We start from the raw sequence: 12,361 nt of genomic DNA on the forward strand, positions 1-12,361 counted from the left end.
TAAATTTTTTCTGTAATGTCAGTAGGGCCAAGTTGATTGATAGGGTTGCAGGTCTCCTATAACATCACTAATTTTCTGTGTAGTTGTTCTGTTAATTAAAATTTTAAAGTCTCAGAAATTCTCTAGTGGTCCAGTGGTTAAGATTCTGTGCTTTCATTGCCAAGGGCCCAGATTTGATACCTGCTCAGGGAACCAAGATTCCGCAAGCACTTAGTGCAGCCCCCACCCCCTCCCCCCCACAAAAAAAGTGTTGAACTCTCTAACTGTAAATTTTAAAATTTCTCCTTTCAGTTCTTTCTTTCTACTTCTAGGACTTGTGCTATGAAAGCGAAAGTTGCTCAGTTGTGTGTGACTCTTTGCAACCCCATGGACTATACAGTCCATGGAACTCTCCAGGCCAGAATACTGAAGTGAGAAGCCTTTCCCTTCTCCAGGGGATATTCCCAACCCAGGGATCGAACCCAGGTCTCCCACACTGCAGGTGGATTCTTCACCAGCTGAGCCACTTGCGCTGTGAAGTACATATATATTTAGAATTGTATACTTCTTGATGAATCAACACCTTTATCAGTATTGTCCCTTTTTATTCTTGGTGACGTTCCTTAAAGTGAAAGAGTTAGTCCCTTCAGTCATGTCTGACTCTGTGACCCTATGGACTGTAGCCCATGGCTCCTCTGCCCATGGGATTCTCCAGGCAAGAATATTGGAGTGGGTTACCATGGCTTCCTCCAGGGGCTCTTCCCACGTCTGTTATGTCTCCTGCATCGCCACCTGGAAAGCCCGGTGGGGTGGGCAGTCATTCCCTTCTCCAGGGAATCTTCCTGACACAGGGATCGAACCCAGGTCTCTGGAATTGCAGACAGATTCTTTACTATCTGAGCCATCAAGGAAGCCCATTCCTTATTCTATATTAATGTAGATACTCTAGCTTTATTTCCTTTTTAAAAGATTAATTTAAAAATTGTATAGTTGACTTATAACTCCAGCTTTCTCTTTCTTAATGTTTGTAGACTTTTTGATGATGGCCATTCTGATCAGTGTGAGGTGATACTTTACTGTAGTTTTGATTTGCATTTCTTTAATAATTATGTTTTTTTTCTTTTTTTTTCTACCTCCTTTAGAAATAATGTTTTTATGAGTCCATTTTATCTCCATTAAAACTTTTGTTTTTTCCAAAGGCTTACTATACATATATATATAGAACTAATCATAGTCTGCCCTCAAAAAAAATTATACTGAATCATATATAGCTTCAGAACCTAACAACAGCACACTTCTAATTATTCTCTCTCATCTTTTCTGTTTTTCATTTTACTCTTATATTTGCAATAAAACCACAATCCATTGTTACTGTATTTCATCTTGAAAGATAATTATCTTTGGAGAGATTAAAAATAAGAGAAAGAATGTCTATTTTCATTTTAACCATTTCCAGAGATCTTTATTTTTGTAGATCTGTCTTTATGTATGATACCATATTCTCTAATACACTCTTGTTGAAGAGCTTCCTTTAATATTTCTTGCAGTATAGGACTGCTGGTAATAAATTCTGTCACTTTTGTTTTCTAAAATATTCTTTGTTTTCATTTTGGGAAGATATTTCATCGTGTGTGTGATTCTGGGTTGGCAGTTATTTTCTTTCAGCACATTAAAAATGTCACTGCATTGTCCTCTGGTTTGCACAGTTTCTATTAAGAAGCCTAATGTGCAATTCTTATCTTTGTTCTTCTGCATTTAATGTCTTCTTTCTCTGGCTGCCTTCAAAGTTTTCTCTTTAACTTTAGTTTTCAGTGATTGGATTAGGGTGGGAGCTAGGTTGCTAGAGAGCTTTTCTCAATGTTCTTTCTCCACCCTCAGCTTTCAGCCTTCCCTGTGTGCCTGAACCGGTGAAGGGTTTCTGAGCACTTCTGCCATGGGAAGGTGCTACTCTCTTTTCCTTCTTGGGTCTCGCTGGCCTGAAGCTGGGGGTTGGGAAGTGTTTTCTGCTGTCCAGGTCCAGCCTTCGTCCTAGCAGGCCCTGTGTCCTGGGTCTTGGGGGAGTTGGGCTTTCTCAGTGATCCTGTCCCTCTATGGGGTAGCCAAACTCTGCTGGGAACTTTGGCAGGTTCTTTGCAGGAGAGTTTCCTGCCCTTCCTCTATGAGTAAATTTTTTTTAAAACCTTGATCATAGTGGGCTTTCCATGTGGCCCTAGTGGTAAAGAATCCGCCTGCCAATGCAGGAGCTAGCAGTAAATTCCTGGATTCAGAAGATCCCCTGGATGGCAACCCACTCCAGTATCCTTGCCTGGAGAATCCCATGGAGAGCAGAGCCTGGAAGACTACAGTTTATAGGGTCGCAAAGAGTGGGACACAACTGAAGCGACTTAGCACCCATGCCCAGCAGTCTTCACATGCATCCCTAGGAGCCACAACTTTTGCTGCCCTTCTCCCTGTGGCTTTGGTCTCTAAGGAAGAAGTCTCTGGCCAGAGCTTCATGCCTGTTTTTGTAGTAGTGGCTGCTTCCTTTTCTAAGCCTGCATCACAAATAGAGGCTTCTTCTGATTTCCTCCCTGGGTTTCTGTTTTTCTTGAGCACCTGTAAAGTCTGTGAAGAGCCTGGTAGTGGGTGCAAATTTCCATTGTGTCTGCAGCTCCCAGGGGTTCTATACTTTCATGCTGCTACTGCTGCTAAGTCGCTTCAGTCGTGTCTGACTCTGTGCGACCCCATAGACGACAGCCCAACAGGCTCCCCTGTCCCTGGGATTCTCCAGGCAAGAACACTGGAGTGGGTTGCCATTTCCTTCTCCAGTGCATGAAAGTGAAAAGTGAAAGTGAAGTCGCTCAGTCGTGCCCGACCCTCAGCGACCCCATGGACTGCAGCCTACCGGGCTCCTCCATCCATGAGATTTTCCAGGCAAGAGTACTGGAGTGGGGTGCCATTGCCTTCTTAAACCTTTGTCAATTTGTTAAATGTTTTAGCTGAATTCTTCTTACTTGCTTGCATGATATCTGGTGTCTCCTTCTCCCAGGTCAGCTATCACTCTTCCCTGTCTCTCAATAGGAAGTCCTTTTTTCTCAAAGTGCTTGGCTGGCCTGAGACCTCAGCTCTCTGACTGGTGCAGAAAAGTTATGATTGTGTTTGTCTAGATTTTTTCTTGTTAGAGCGACAACAATGGTCTTTACAACTTTCTGCATCCTAGGTGGGAGCAAAATCAATAGTCTCCTGTTAACATCTTCTAACTTGTTAGATAAATAGTAGGACTGATTTCAAGAGAGATTCCCTTTTCAAATGTGTGCCTGTTTTGTTCCTATTTGACTCTTCTTATTTATTGTTTCTTCTGGCTCCTTACCAGCCAAATCTTTCTCAGTCTTTATGATAACCTCCCATGCCTTCAAAGATACTTCCCCCTGTGTATCTGAAAAACACTTAAGCATATAAGAATTAGATCCTATTAAGTTTAATCTAATCTCCATGTTGAAAAGCTTTTATTTGAAGGAAACTGAAAACCTTGCTGCTGTACCTTGGGTGGTAAATTATCTGCAGGAGCAAGTGCTTTCGCTCAATAGAAGCTTCAGAAGCACATTTCACTTGGTACTTTTTCCCCTAAAGAGGAAGAGAAAGAAGAGAAACTGATAAAAACTATTTCGTAGATATTCTATTTAAAATATTATTTTAAATGGCTGTTAATTTCTCACTGATTTATAGATCACATGGTTGGATAACTCAGAATTAGAAGAATTAACCAGTTAGCACCATGCTCAAAATAAATTTGATTTCTACACTACCAGTTACAAGAGCACCAATTAGAAGATCAAGAACAGGGACTTCCCTGGTGGTCCAGTGGTTAAGAATCTGCTTTGCAATTTAGGAGATGTGGGTTTGATCCTTGGCAAGGGGGCTAAGATCTCACATGTTGTGTGGTGCCATCAAAAAGGGAAAAAATGAATAGCAAAAACAAAATCAAGCTAAACTTTTAAAATCACTCTGATTTTTTTTATCAAAGGGAATACACCATGAATTGATGAAACTAATAAGCTTTTCTTGAAGTTTCTATAAATACTGTGCCTGTTTTCTATCCTTTGGATGAAAAAGTATCTTTTACTTATTTAAAATAAAATATTGGATAATTAAAATGTAATCAAAACACTTTTAATATATGGAGTTTGAAGTTAAGTGAAAGTCACTTAGTCATGTCCATTTCTTTGCGACCCCATGGAATGTAGCTTGCCAGGCTCCTCTGTCCACAGAATTCCCCAGGCAAGAATACTGGAGTGGGTTGCATTCCTTTCTTCAAGGGATCTTTCCGACCCAGGAATCACACCCCAGTCTCCCACACTGTAGGCAGATTCTTTATCATCTGAGCCATCAGGAAAGCCCATTATTTCAAAGCCCAGGGTTTGAAATAATCTAGTGCCAAAGCCTTTGACTGTGTGGATCACAATAAACTGGAAAATTCTGAAAGAGATGGGAATACCAGACCACCTGACCTGCCTCTTGAGAAATCTGTACGCAGGTCAGGAAGCAACAGTTAGAACTGGACATGGAACAACAGACTGGTTCCAAATAGGGAAAGCAGTACGTCAAGGCTGTATATTGTCGCCCTGCTTATTTAACTTATATGCAGAGTACATCATGAGAGACGCTGGGCTGGAAGAAGCACAAGCTGGAATCAAGATTGCTGGGAGAAATATCAATAACCTCAGATATTGATATTAATATAAATAATTGATATTAAATATCAATAACCTCACCCTTATGGCAGAAAGTGAGGAACTAAAAAGCCTCTTGATGAAAGTGAAAGAGGAGAGTGAAAAAGTTGGCTTAAAGCTCAACATTCAGAAAACGAAGATCATGGCATCTGGTCCCATCACTTCATGGGAAATAGATGGGGAAACAGTGGAAACAGTGTCAGACTTTATTTTTTGGGGCTCCAAAATCACTGCAGATGGTGATTAAAAGATTAAAGTCATGAAATTTCCTTCCTCCTTGGAAGGAAAGTTATGACCAGATAGCATATTCAAAAGCAGAGACGTTACTTTGCCAACAAAGGTCCATTTGGTCAAGGCTATGGTTTTTCCAGTGGTCATGTATGGATGGGAGAGTTGGACTGTGAAGAAAGCTGAGCGCCGAAGAATTGCTGCTTTTGAACTGTGGTTTTGGAAAAGACTCTTGAGAGTCCCTTGGACTGCAAGGAGATCCAACCAGTCCATTCTAAAGGAGATCAGTCCTGGGTGTTCTTTGGAAGGACTAATGCTAAAGCTGAAACTCCAGTACTTTGGCCACCTCATGCGAAGAGTTGACTCATTGGAAAAGACTCTGATGCTGGGAGGGATTGGGGGCAGGAGGAGAAGGGGACGACAGAGGATGAGATGGCTGGATGGCATCACCGACTCAATGGACATGAGTCTGAGTGAACTCCGGGAGTTGGTGATGGACAGGGAAGCCTGGCGTGCTGCGGTTCATGGGGTCGCAAAGAGTCAGACTGAGCGACTGAACTGAACTCAGTGCAATTATTGCAATTTTTAAAATAAAAGGTAGTGGAGTAGAAATCATATTTGAGCTAACTGGTTAATAATTTTGTGTATACTATATGTATGTACTTATGTCTTGAGCATAATAGACAATATATACTTGCTTATACATTTAGATTTAATGAAATAACTTGCCCTCCTTTTTTCTTTTGAGGAGACTTATTGTTTTTCACTTTAATGTTCCAGATCACTCAGGAATGGTTGCATACCCAGGGAATAAAGTAATAGTTATAGACTTGTTTAAAAACAGTACTTGCACCTGCTACAATTGCTTAACCAATAGAGCCACAGAAAGATCTTGTTTAAGAATCATTTCTGAGATTAAATCCTTGCTTTGCTATGCATTAGCTCTGAGCCTTTCGGAGAAGGCAATGGCACCCCACTCCAGTACTCTTGCCTGGAAAATCCCGTGGACGGAGGAGCCTGGTAGGCTGCAGTCCATGGGGTCGCTAGGAGTCAGACATGACTGAGTGACTTCACTTTCACTTTCATGCATTGGAGAAGGAACTGGCAACCCACTCCAGTGTTCTTGCCTGGAGAATCCCAGGAACCGGGGAGCCTGGTGAGCTGCCATCTATGGGGTCGCAAAGAGTCGGACACGACTAAAGTGACTTAGCAGCAGCAGCAGCAGCTCTGAGCCTTTAGACAAGTTGTTTGATTTCTCTGGGCCTAATACCTCATCCATAACATGAAGTTGTTACCTATCTGCTGGACTATTAAAAGGTAGCAAAGTTTCTTGGGTTTCCAGCCTTAGAGGGATAATAAGGTGGAAAATAATGAGCCTAGAGTCATTTTTTTTTTTAATTTTTTAAATTTTTAAATTTTTTTTTTTTTTTTAATTTCAGGTATACACGTGCTCCCCATCCTGAACCCTCCTCCCTCCCCCCTCCCCATACCATCCCCCTGGGCCGTCCCAGCACACCAGCCCCAAGCATCCAGCATCGTGCACTGAACCTGGACTGGCATCTCGTTTCATACATGACATTTCACATGTTTCAATGCCATTCTCCCAAATCTTCCCACCCTCTCCCTCTCCCACAGAGTCCATAAGACTGTTCTATACATCAGTGTCTCTTTTGCTGTCTCGTATACAGGGTTATCGTTACCATCTTTCTAAATTCCATATATATGCGTTAGTATACTGTATTTATGTTTTTCCTTCTGGCTTACTTCACTCTGTATAATAGGCTCCAGTTTCATCCACCTCATTAGAACTGATTCAAATGTATTCTTTTTAATGGCTGAGTAATACTCCATTGTGTATATGTACCACAGCTTTCTTATCCATTCATCTGCTGATGGACATCTAGGTTGCTTCCATGTCCTGGCTATTATAAACAGTGCTGCGATGAACATTGGGGTACACGTGTCTCTTTCCCTTCTGGTTTCCTCAGTGTGTATGCCCAGCAGTGGGATTGCTGGATCATAAGGCAGTTCTATTTCCAGTTTTTTAAGGAATCTCCACACTGTTCTCCATAGTGGCTGTACTAGTTTGCATTCCCACCAACAGTGTAAGAGGGTTCCCTTTTCTCCACACCCTCTCCAGCATTTATTATTTGTAGACTTTTGGATCGCAGCCATTCTGACTGGTGTGAAATGGTACCTCATAGTGGTTTTGATTTGCATTTCTCTGATAATGAGTGATGTTGAGCATCTTTTCATGTGTTTGTTAGCCATCTGTATGTCTTCTTTGGAGAAATGTCTATTTAGATCTTTGGCCCATTTTTTGATTGGGTCATTTATTTTTCTGGAGTTGAGCTGTAGGAGTTGCTTGTATATTTTTGAGATTAGTTGTTTGTCGGTTGCTTCATTTGCTATTATCACCCTAATACCAAAACCTGACAAAGATGCCACAAAAAAAGAAAACTACAGGCCAATATCACTGATGAACATAGATGCAAAAATCCTAAACAAAATTCTAGCAATCAGAATCCAACAACACATTAAAAAGATCATACACCATGACCAAGTGGGCTTTATCCCAGGGATGCAAGGATTCTTCAATATCCGCAAATCAATCAATGTAATACACCACATTAACAAATTGAAAAACAAAAACCATATGATTATCTCAATAGATGCAGAGAAAGCCTTTGACAAAATTCAACACCCATTTATGATAAAAACTCTCCAGAAAGCAGGAATAGAAGGAACATACCTCAACATAATAAAAGCTATAAATGACAAACCCACAGCAAACATTATCCTCAATGGTGAAAAATTGAAAGCATTTCCTCTAAAGTCAGGAACAAGACAAGGGTGCCCACTTTCACCATTACTATTCAACATAGTTTTGGAAGTTTTGGCTACAGCAATCAGAGCAGAAAAAGAAATAAAAGGAATCCAAATTGGAAAAGAAGAAGTAAAACTCTCACTATTTGCAGATGACATGATCCTCTACATAGAAAACCCTAAAGACTCCACCAGAAAATTACTAGAACTAATCAATGATTATAGTAAAGTTGCAGGATATAAAATCAACACACAGAAATCCCTTGCATTCCTATACACTAATAATGAGAAAACAGAAAGAGAAATTAAGGAAACAATTCCATTCACCATTGCAACGAAAAGAATAAAATACTTAGGAATATATCTACCTAAAGAAACTAAAGACCTATATATAGAAAATTATAAAACACTGGTGAAAGAAATCAAAGAGGACACTAATAGATGGAGAAATATACCATGTTCATGGATTGGAAGAATCAATATAGTGAAAATGAGTATACTACCCAAAGCAATTTATAGATTCAATGCAATCCCTATCAAGCTACCAACAGTATTCTTCACAGAGCTAGAACAAATAATTTCACAATTTGTATGGAAATACAAAAAACCTCGAATAGCCAAAGCGATCTTGAGAAAGAAGAATGGAACTGGAGGAATCAACCTACCTGACTTCAGGCTCTACTACAAAGCCACAGTTATCAAGACAGTATGGTACTGGCACAAAGACAGAAATATAGATCAATGGAACAAAATAGAAAGCCCAGAGATAAATCCACGCACATATGGACACCTTATCTTTGACAAAGGAGGCAAGAATATACAGTGGATTAAAGACAATCTCTTTAACAAGTGGTGCTGGGAAATCTGGTCAACTACTTGTAAAAGAATGAAACTAGAACACTTTCTAACACCATATACAAAAATAAACTCAAAATGGATTAAAGATCTCAACGTAAGACCAGAAACTATAAAACTCCTAGAGGAGAACATAGGCAAAACACTCTCTGACATACATCACAGCAGGATCCTCTATGACCCACCTCCCAGAATATTGGAAATAGAGTCATTTTTTAATGTTTACTTTTTTTTGCCTGTGCTGGGTCTTCATTGCTGTGTGGGCTTTTCTCTAGTTGCAGTGCATGAGCTTCTCATTGCGGTGGCTTCTCTTGTCGTGGAGCACAGGTTCTAGGGCACTCGGCCTTCAGTAGTCATGGCACACAGGCTCTAGAGCACAGGCTCAGTAGTCGTGGTGCATGGGCTTAGTTCCTTTGCAGCTTGGGGTATCTTCCCAGATCAGGGATTGAACTCGTGTTTCCTACATTGGCAGGGGATTCTCATCCACTGAGCCACCAGGGAAGCCTGAGTCGATAGTCATTTGGTGGCTGGTTTTCCATCAGCTTCAAGGCTGGACCTCCATGTGTGATGACCTCCTGCTCTACTTTCACAGTGAGTGCTCCTGAAGACCACAAATGAGAAGGATCTCATGAACTCTGCTCAGTGCCATGAGCCACCACGTTTAGGAGATGCTGCTTTTCATCTTGACCTACAGCTGCTGCACCACTGCTGCTGCCCTGTGACTGCTGCTCTTGTCCGTATTCTTTGTCATCATCCCCTCTAAATATTCTGGACTATCCAGATGGTCACCTCCTTATTGAGAAAGAATAGGTTTGTTCTCCCTCAGTTCAGTTCAGTCGCTGAACTGAAAAAGTTCAGTTCAGTTCAGTTCAGTTCGTGTCCGACTCTTTGCGACCCCATGAACCGCAGCACGCCCGGCCTCCCTGTCCATCACCAACTCCCAGAGTCTACCCAAATTCATGTCTATTGAGTCCGTGATGCCATCCAACCATCTCATCCTCTGTCGTCCCCTTCTCCTCCTGCCCTCAATCTTTCCCAGCATCAGGGTCTTTTCAAATGAGTCAGTTCTTGGCATCAGGTGGCCAGAGTACTGGAGTTTCAGCTTCAACATCAGTCCTTCCAATGAACACCCAGGACTGATCTCCTTTAGGATGGACTGGTTGGATCTCCTTTCAGTCCAAGCGACACTCAAGAGTCTTCTCCAACATCACAGTTCAAAAGCATCAATTCTTCGGCACTCAGCTTTCTTTATAGTCCAACTCTTACATCCATACATGACCACTGGAAAAACCATAGCCTTGACTAGACAGATCTTTGTTGACAAAGTAATGTCTCTGCTTTTTAATATGCTGTCTAGGTTGGTCATAACTTTCCTTCCAAAGAGTAAGCATCTTTTAATTTCATGGCTGCAATCACCATTTGCAGTGATTTGGGAGCCCCCAAAAATAAAGTCAGCCACTGTTTCCACTGCTTCCCCATCTATTTGCCATGAAGTGATGGGACCAGATGCCATGATCTTCGTTTCTGAATGTTGAGCTTTAAGCCAACTTTTTCACTCTCCTCTTTCACTTTCATCAAGAGGCTTTTGAGTTCTTCACTTTCTGCCGTAAGGGTGGTGTCATCTGCATATCTGAGGTTATTGATATTTCTCCCAGCAATCTTGATTCCAGCTTGTGCTTCTTCCAGTCCAGCGTTTCTCATGATGTACTGTGCATATAAGTTAAATAAGCAGGGTGACAATATACAGCCTTGACGTACTCCTTTCCCTATTTGGAACCAGTCTGTTGTTGCATGTCCAATTCTAACTGTTGCTTCCTGACCTGCATACAGATTTCTCAAGAGGCAGGTCACGTGGTCTGGCATTCCCATCTCTTTCAGAATTTTCCACAGTTTATTGTGATCCACACAGTCAAAGGCTTTGGCATAGTCAATAAAGCGGAAATAAATGTTTTTCTGGAACTCTCTTGCTTTTTTGATGATCCAGCGGATGTTAGCAATTTGATCTCTGGTTCCTCTGCTTGTTCTCCCTAGAAACCCAGAAAACCCGTTTTGTACTCAGGGTTGGGCTATCAGCCTGCCAAACTCTTCTTTCTCCTAGAAGTGCTGGGGTGATGCTTAGTGACCCATATTTGATGACACCATTCTGGGGCCAGGGACAGTGATGGATGCTGACGGGAGACAGGGATGACCAAGACAGAGCTTCTGCTTTTAGGAACCATTAGTCTTCTCCAGTCTTGGGGACTATATCCTATTTCATTAAGTTCAGTACCCCAAATCAACCTGGCATTCATGTTCTTGTTTTCTCTTTGGTTGGATGGCATCACCGACTCAATAGACATGAATTTGGGTAGACACTTCCACTTATTATTATTATTATTTATTTATTTTTGGCCCTGTTGCACAGCATACAGGATCTTACATCCAAACCTGTGCCGTCTTTAGTGGAAGTGTGGAATCCTAACCCACTGGACTGCCAGGGAATTCCCTTACATTACTTCCACTTCAATCATTCAATCCCTCTTCTCTTTTCTTCCCTCTTCCCTGTCTCCAACACGAGTCTTCTCTTTTTACCTTAAGTGGCTGAGTGATACAAGGTTCTAATACCCAGGATCCTGAACTCAGAAGAGGAACAAATCAAAATGATCTTTCCCCAACTAGCAACAATTTAGGAAATATATAGCCCTGCCTCTGTTATCAATTCCCTTTTTCTTCAACATAAGCCATGCAAATAGTATTTTGCATAATTTATGAGGTTAAAAATTAATCAACCAAAAATCGCTTGTGTTCACTGAGGGAGAAGGAAAGATGGGCTAAAGTAAGTTCTTCACTGCTTAGTGTTTGTACTAGGCAACATTTATTCTACTCCTTTCAGACAGAAGGAGGTTGAGAACACACCGGGCCAGGGTGTGCTGAGTTGTTTCAGTAGTCTCCAACTCTTTGCAACGCTATGGACTGTGGCCCATCAGGCTCCTCTGTTCATGGGGATTCTCCAGCCAAGAATACTGGTGTGGGTTGCCATGCCCTCCTTCAAGGGATCATCCCAACCCAGGGATCGGACCCATGTCTCCTGAACCGGCAGCTGAATTCTTCCCCACTACTGCCACCTGGGAAGCCCCAAAATGGTTAAGAAACTTATCAAAGTTCACAGTAAAAATGGCAGAGCTCAAATTAAAAAATTATGTTTGTTTGACTCCATTCACCCTTTCAAAAGTATCTATTGAGCACCTACTACATGCCAGACACAGTTTCAGGAACTGCGTTCACAATTCAAAAAGTACAAAAGTACAGCCTAAAGCCTTTCCAGTCTCATTCTTACTCCCACTCCTACGCCTGCACCACCATGCAGTTGCCTTCAAAGCTACTGATGTTACCAGTTTCTTGGGACCTATAAATTCAGGCAGGACTTTCCCTTTTAGGTCAAACCTTGGCATAATCGATATTCCCCACCTCTCCTAATAGTGTCAGACTTCTTTGATGAGTTGTGTGAAACAACTCAGTATTTCAGGCCCATTTCACAGCTGGGGGAAAAATGTGTCCTTGGGAAGCCAGATTAAGTTTTATCTGAGACGAGGTCATTGCCAAGCAAGAGAGTGAGTGCCTATAGGCAGCTCACAGTTTCTTGACCGTGAGGCACTTAATTGTCCAGGAGGTCATCCACCCTAGGTCTCAGTGATCCTCACACTTAGGATTTCCAAAATGTTTCCACTTCACCTGTCTGAACTGAAGGTTTCTCTATCACCCCCCCCAGTCCTGCTGAATAAGGC

The sequence above is a fragment of the Bos indicus genome, chromosome 26 (genome assembly GCF_029378745.1).
Source record: "Bos indicus isolate NIAB-ARS_2022 breed Sahiwal x Tharparkar chromosome 26, NIAB-ARS_B.indTharparkar_mat_pri_1.0, whole genome shotgun sequence".
Taxonomy (NCBI): Eukaryota; Metazoa; Chordata; class Mammalia; order Artiodactyla; family Bovidae; genus Bos; species Bos indicus.